The sequence below is a fragment of the Megachile rotundata genome, chromosome 15, assembly GCF_050947335.1.
Source record: "Megachile rotundata isolate GNS110a chromosome 15, iyMegRotu1, whole genome shotgun sequence".
NCBI lineage: Eukaryota > Metazoa > Arthropoda > Insecta > Hymenoptera > Megachilidae > Megachile > Megachile rotundata.
Window position 1 is genome coordinate 5,267,600 of NC_134997.1, and position 8,124 is coordinate 5,275,723.

General features: G+C 29.0%; 1 long non-coding RNA gene across 2 annotated transcripts in view; it reads left to right on the top strand.

Moving 5' to 3' along the window:
• Positions 1-3,790, top strand: part of LOC143265844 (uncharacterized) — a 33,444-nt gene extending 29,654 nt beyond the window's left edge. For both annotated transcript variants that reach the window (XR_013040600.1, XR_013040603.1), the window contains exons 3-4: positions 2,844-2,974; positions 3,057-3,790. This is a non-coding gene — a long non-coding RNA (uncharacterized LOC143265844). The remainder of the gene's footprint in view (positions 1-2,843; positions 2,975-3,056) is intronic.
• The last annotated feature ends 4,334 nt before the right edge of the window (positions 3,791-8,124 follow it).

Here is an 8,124-nt window from a genome sequence, read left to right on the forward strand (position 1 = left end):
AATTGATAAATTCGTCGATAAAAGCTATGTTGCGTAAAGGATGTTCAGACGCTTCCTAATCCGGTTGGTTTTATCGTTGGAAAGATTGAAGCCGTTTGTTGCGAGCAACAAGTAGTCTGTAACGTTGCACGCAAAGTATCAGTTGCAATATCTTCGGAGGGAAAGAAAAATTGAGAACTATGTTTTAATCAGAGAGGATCTATTTTTCGAAAGTTCTCGCGGTGCAAGTAATTGAAGCAAGAGAAGACAATGAGAGGATATTAATTGGGTCGCATTGTAGAACTGGATCAGGAAATCGGACAAAGCTAATGCGAAACGATTGTGTTAGCTCGCGCTACTCCTTAATCGATCAATTATCCGTGTCAAAGGATCGATCAATACACCCGAACGTTTATGGTGTCCGTGAAGCCGATTGATTAGATAATTGTGTTCTACGCCGCTGTTGAGTTTAATTAATAACGGCAGATTCTAATGGTCATTTAATTCTATGGGTTTAGACACCTTGCGTGGCGCGAATTGTGTCAATCAGTGTAATTATTTGGTCCATTGCCACCTGCTATATCGCCACGTGACATCTCTTCGTGCGTTAAATTCAGGAAACACGTTTTTTCCTTTGATGACCTTTTACTGAACTATGGAAATCGTTAGGTAGTACTTAATGAATCTATGAGCACATAATTTGACTCAGATACGCGTAAATTTGTTTAATTTCGCAAATTTAATTCGCCATTTTTGATCCACCATCTTGAATTTTTACATTTCAATATCAAGTTTGTAATCGAACATGCCGGAAAAGTGTAAATAAATAATTTAATATGCATTTGCGCAAGTCTTTTAATTTTCTCCAATTTCGATACGCCATTTTGAATCTACTATTTTGAATTTTTGTATTTCGATCTCAGATTCAAGATCTGCAACTCCAGAAACACGTTAATGTATTATCTGATGCGGAAATACGCAGATCTTTTAATTTCTTATAATTTCGAGACGCCATTTTGGATCCACCATTTTGAATTTTTATATTTCGATCTCAAATTTATGATCAGCAACTCCAGAAACATATAAATGCATTATTTGATGCGAAAATACGCAAATCTTTTAATTTCTTATAATTTGAAGACGCCATTTTGAATCCGCCATTTTGAATTTTGTATTTTGATCTCAAATTCAAGATCAGCGATTCCAGAAACACGTGAATGCATTATTTAATGCGGAAATACTCAAGTTATTTAATTTCTTATAATTTCAAGACGCCATTTTGAATCCACCATTTTGAATTTTTATATGTTTATCTCAAATTTACTATCAGCGACTCCAGGAACATGTAAGTAATTTCCAAACGTCATTTTAGGTTCATCATCTTGATTTTTTAAAAACGTATTATATAACAAGTTAGATTAGTTTATCTCAAATAAAATTAGGTTTAGTAATTAGCGTTATTGAATTAGCTATCTGAAACTTAGTTCAAGCTAAGTTAGGCTAGAATAGCTAATCTTAAATTACGTTAGGATTTGTTAACCAATCTCAAATTAGATTAGGTAGAATTATCGCAAGTTGAGGTAACTACCCTCAAGTTATGCTAAATTATGCCTTCAAGCTCCACCAGATTTAGTAATTAGTATTATTTCACTTATCTCTAACCTAGCTTAAATTAGATTGGTCAGATTACCCTCAAGATAGGTTTTGTTAGACTATTTAATTTAAAGTTAGGTAATTTAAGATAGATCAGGCTATATTATTTAACCCAAGTTGAAATTTTCTATTCTCCCTTAACATGGCTTCAGTTATGTCCAAGATAGGTTAAACGTTACTAATTCACGTAACAAAATTTCGGATTCCTAATCTCTCGTACAATAGAATTTATTTTTAACAGTTGATAGCTTTTGAGTTACGTAGAATTTTACCTAACTCACATTCAAACTGAATTATATGATGTACAGAGTTTACTAACCTCAAATTTCATTAGATAACTAATTCAACCCATTCGACATAACCTACCAGAGAATTTAGCTATGATTCCACATACCTTGTCACAGAAATCTGTTGCGACTCGACATGGACCATAAAATTCGGTTATTACACAAATTTACATAACCTACTGCTGTGAATTAATGATGAGTTGAGATAAATACTTTTAATACGTAAAAATGAATATTTTAATAAGAATAAAATTAATACGAATTAATATTTTGATTTAAATATACACAACAAACGCGAACGACAGATTCTACCGCGCTAATTGATCGTCATTTCCTTCGATCTTCCGACGTCACCGAATGTTTCCGAACGTATCCGAAGTATAATATATACTGCGATAGCTTATATACTTACCATAGAAATCAAATTCATGATTTGATATAATCTGTCACAAAATTCGATTACGACATTATTCGACACAATTTATCTTAAAATTAGCTTACGATATAATTCGACACACCTACCACAGAAATCGATACGATATTTCATAACCTCTCATAATATTTTGTTACGGTACGACTTACGTTACGATACTGTACGGTTATGATACCGTTGTGTATTAATAATATTGAGTTCAGATAAGCGCTTTTAATATATAAGAATATTTTAATAGAAATAACATTAATATGAATATCCATACCAAACGCAAACGACAGTTTCACCGTGCGATCCCAATCAATCATTTCCCTCGATCTTCCGACAGTCACCGAATGTTTACGAACATACCTGAAGTATTCGCTGCACTTCATCTACCATAGAAATCGATTACAATACAATTCTGCATAATTTATCAAAGAAATAGGTTACGATTCAATATACTTTCCACAGAAATCGGTTAGAATATGATTCAACATAACCTGTTATAGTTTTCAGTTACGATACGACATTCCGTACCATCGAATCCAGTACGATACGATTCAACATAATATACCATAGAATACAGCCGCGATTCGATATAAGCTGCCATGGAATCCGGTTACCATTTACCATACGATTCGTAAGTCCATGTCATAACTAATACCCGATTCAACGCTAAACCGTGGACATGAGAGTCATACTTGTATGTAACTTTGTTCCAGTTCCCCGGTTATGGTGAAAGGGCGGTGTTTAACGATGACGTTGAACGCCATAAAACGCCCACCATCTCCTGATGACGCGATCGATGACGATCGTGCTCGGACGACGAAGGTTGTTTCTGTTAATCTCAAAATTTGTTTCCTGTGGTGCCAACGGGAAGTGACATTCAACAACCTGCCACGCTATAAACTACATTAATGACGTTGTCGATGCGGTTCCATTTTTTTTCTGGACACCATCTTTATGGTTATGGAGGCCACTTTCAGGGTGGGTGTCTTAGTAGAATCGATAGGTGAGACGACGGAGCACTGTATTCCGATACGGTATCTCTGCACATGTGTTGTATATACTCTTTTTTATTTCCCCGTTTTATGATCTGAGAAGCTGCCGGTTATTTTATCTTGGATCTTACATAAACGGCGCTCGAAACGACAGGACTGTTGTTAAGTGTCTAAATTATGAACTTCTTAATATACTGGCAGGTCTAAAAATAAGTAATGCTACCTTTATTTTAACTTTTTCTTATATGGGTATTACTTATTTCATAGATACTGTGTGGTTGTCTGATAGTCTTATTTTATTAAATTTATTTTTTCAGTTAAGAGATTTTTGAACAGACGTTTTATTATGGAGAATAAAAGCAAACTTCCAAATTTTTCGATATTTAAATTTGAAAGTTTGGGAAAGGTCAGATTTTTGAATTTATAAATGCTTAAAATTGTTAAAGGTGAGTATTTTCATGTCTACAAGCAGGAGAATAAAAAATTTACAGCTGATTTTTAAATTTACAATTAGTATTTTAAATTGTTCACATTTTTCAATTACAAACTTTACAAAAGTTTGATGAATTTATAAATTTAAAAATTTTTTAATTACCCAGTTTCTAAATTTCTTTCTTCTAAAATTAAAAAATTTGTAAATACTGTTATTCAGAAATTTCCAGATTTTTGTTTCCAAATCCACAGATTCAGAAATTACAAATTTTCCAAATTTCCATATTCACAAATTCTAAAATTATCAATTTCCTAAATTTCCCTTTCTAAATTTCCTAACTTGCAAATTGAAAAATTTTCAGACTCTTAAATTCATAAACAACAAATTTCCCTAATTTACAAATTCATACCTATACAAATTCCCAAATTCCAAATTTCGAATCTTTTAACAATTTCCTTTTCATCAGATTAAATACATGTTTCCTGTGCAGAGGATAACACAAATCAGTAAATTCACGAATAAAATTTTCCGAACTCTGTTTTCTCAAAATCTGATAAATTCGTTAAACCAAACAAAATTTCGTATGCTACGCGTACATGCAACAACAATTTGCGTGGATCGTCGGTAAATAGAGGATATTTGTATAAAATATGCTCGCCGTGCGATTCGCGGATAAATAAATAATGACTGTGGATTGAATTTTGAAATGTCGTTGAATCTGTAATGAGATATCCGCGCAACAATTTTCTGTTCAAGTTTGCATTCAATCAGACACGTGTTTGATCCGAATTTACCTTGAAAACCATCAACACGTTGGTATCGCTTTTTATTCTATTCGCGAAATTACGTGTTCATTTCGTTACTTAACTATTAGTTTTCATTGTGTTCGGTTATTATTTATGTATTTATGATGTTGTTATATGTTAAAGGCAAATCGTAATAATTTTTGATTTTTTGAATGAAATCACGGTTTGTGTGCAAATCGCTTCGTGGTATTCTGAGTAAAATAGTATTAGGTTAGGATTTAGAAAATACTAAAATATAAAGTGACGTTGCGATTTGAAAAGAATTAGTAATATTAAAATATAGAGTGAGAATAAGGTTAAAAAAAAACTGCAAATATTAAAATATGAAGTGAGGTTACGATTTAAAAAGAATGAATAATACTAAAATGCGAAGTGAGGTTACGGCTAAAAAAGATAAATAATACTAAAGTGTAAAGTGACGTCACAGCTAAAAAGGATAAATTATATTAAAATATGAAGTGAGGTGACAGCTAAAAAAGATAAATAATATTAAAATATGAAGTGAGATGACAGCTAAAAAAGATAAATAATATGAAAATATGAAGTGAAGTGACAGCAAAAAAAAAATAAATAATACTAAAGTACAAAGTGAGGTTACAATTAAAAAAGAACTAGAAATATTAAAATATAAAGTGAGGTTATACTTAAAATTATATTGAAAATATTAAAACATAAAATGAGGTTACGATTTAAAAAGTATTAATAATACTAAAATGTAAAGTGAAGTTACAATTAAAAAAGTACTAAAAATATTAAAATATAAAGTGAGGTTATAATTAAAATTAGACTGAAAATACTAAAATATAAAGCGAGGTTAAAATTAAAAAAAGATTAATAATATTAAAGTATAAAGTGAGATATTTCAAATTGAAAAGTTTAGTAGAATTAAAATATTACATTAATAAGCAAGACTTGTGTTACAAAAGTCATTGTTTGAATTTATGTACTAAATGAACAAAATGGTAATAAAAAAGAAAGGTAAAGGTGAAATTAAAGGGAAAAGAATCGTCTGTGGTCGGACACGGTTCGTAAGTCGAAAGAAAGAACTGCACTCAACTTTATTACATAATTTACTGTAAATTTAAAACATACACTAATGAAGTATTTCGCAAATTATTTAAAATTCTACTGATGTTAATTCAAATTTGTAAATATTCTAATTCTAGTAATTTGAACAGTAAAAGTGCAGTAAAATAATTTATTAAATTTTTATTGAAATATAAATTAATTTATTTAATTTACAATTTACATTATAACTGAGTACAATTTAATTTATTTAAAATTTAAATTTTATTGAAAATTTGAAACCCTGTTTAATGTAGCTTAATACGGAACAAGCGTGAAAGATAAAAAATATAGTAAACGTGTTTGATCTCCGATCGATTAAACGATAAGTTTAATGTAAAAAGAACGAAATGCGATAGTGTTAATGAAACCATCTGCGCAGTTCAGGATAAAAAGAAAAATGATAAGAACTCGAGTGTCAAAGTAAAACTACCTCAAAAGCATAATAAACGAAGAAAAGTAGGTAAAGTGATTGCTTTCGAGGAAACTCTTAGCATAAGCTTTCAACCGTAGAACTACGTATAAAGTATAAAAAAGTCATGAAAAGATGTCTCAGTTTCCGTGTGGTTTACGAAAGAAATATTTTGGTTGTTTTATTTTAGTCTTTAACGAAAATAGAAAAGATAAGCGGAGGTCTTGCATTCAGTTAATATTTATACTTTTAAACGTTGCAAGATGTAATCAAATGCGCGGTATTATATAAAATGCCTTATGCAAGATGTAATAAAAAAGTAAGATGAGATTTAAGAATAATATGACAGTATAAAATTTTATTAAGAATATAACAATATGGCAATAATGGTATACTATTTTAATAACAATATAACAATTACAAAATAAAATTATAATAATAAAAATTACAATTATAAAATTATGACGATAACAATATAAAATTTTAAATAATAATATGACTGTAGCAGTATAAAATGACAGAATAACATCACAGTATAAAATATTAATAATAATACAACAGTTTTAATAATATAATAAACTAGTAAAATTTTAATAACAATAATATTGTAAAATAATCTAATAATATTAATAGTACATTGAAACAGTAGAGTAGTAAAATAGTAAAATAATGAAACATTGAAAATATTAAAAATGGTAAAATAATAATAATATATAATGACAATAATAATAGTGGTGAAATAATAAAATGAGGAAACAGTAAAACAGTATAACAATGAAACAATAAAGTAGGAAAGTATAAAACTCTCAAAATAGTGGAATAGAAATAAATATAAAATTAATAAAATAATAAGACATTATTATGCAAGTGTATGTTGCAAAATAATTCCAATAACAATGCATAATAAATGTATTATGCATACATACTATGAAAAATAAAAATAAAGTATCAATACTTGACAAAGAAATAATAATAGCAAATAATAAAATATTAATACCAAACGTAAAAATTTTCTGTCTTTAATAAATAAATCATTTTAAATAAACAAAAAAGTCGTTAAGAAGTGTTGTTTTTAATTTTACCTCGTAAACTCTTAAATTGCTTCAAGAAATCTCTAAAATTGAAATCTTACTGAAACTTTGAAAGGACTTTTTTACAGAATATACTAAATTCAAGGATGGAAAAAATATTTGTTGAGTCAGTATATACTTTTACATCAGACACCCTGTATATCATAAAAGCGTACATTTGTATAAATACCAGCAGTCTAATCATTATAAACTGAAGCACTGCAGCTCGTTAACCTTTAGAATCATTAATATGCTCGAGTAGTCTAACAGCACTATCAAAGCAGAAAAGCATGGAGGTGTACCGATAAGAAAACTTTGTCAGACTGTTTTAATTATTATTGAACTCTGAAAGTACTTCGTAGCACGTTGACACCTGTTTTGCCGTAAAGTACAGAAGTTCCTATGAACTAAGGAAACCGGAAAATCTACTCATAAATTGTCGCTTATGAAACACTACGGTAGTTTAGCAAATTTTTCTGAAGCTTTAGAGTCGAAAACTATGAAGAAACAATTCAGAAAGTAGAACAATCGATGTTTACCTATTTCTTAATATAAATTGAACATTTTACAAATTGCACATAATTTATCAAAAATAAAATTACGTTCAACATTTCTTAATAAATTGTGAACTTTTCAGAGTGAATATAAAGCAATCATTTCTCAAAGTTGACATTTTCGCAATGGAATATAAATTCACTTTCCAAATTGAAAGTAAATTCAATATTTTTTCAAAGCAATATAACTTGACCTTTTTGTACATCGAAAATAAATGAAGAATTCTTCGAACTGAACATAAATCGGCCATTTTTTAAAATTGAACCTAAAGCAAATATTTTTCATATTGAAAGTAAATTAAATATTTTCTAAATTGTGTATAAACTGATCATATTTTATATTGAAAATAGATGGGATATTTTTTAAACATTTTCAATAGTGTAAAAAAATTAATAAATATAAGCAATAAGCACAAGAAGTTTTTGTATATAATTATTTTAATTAGTAA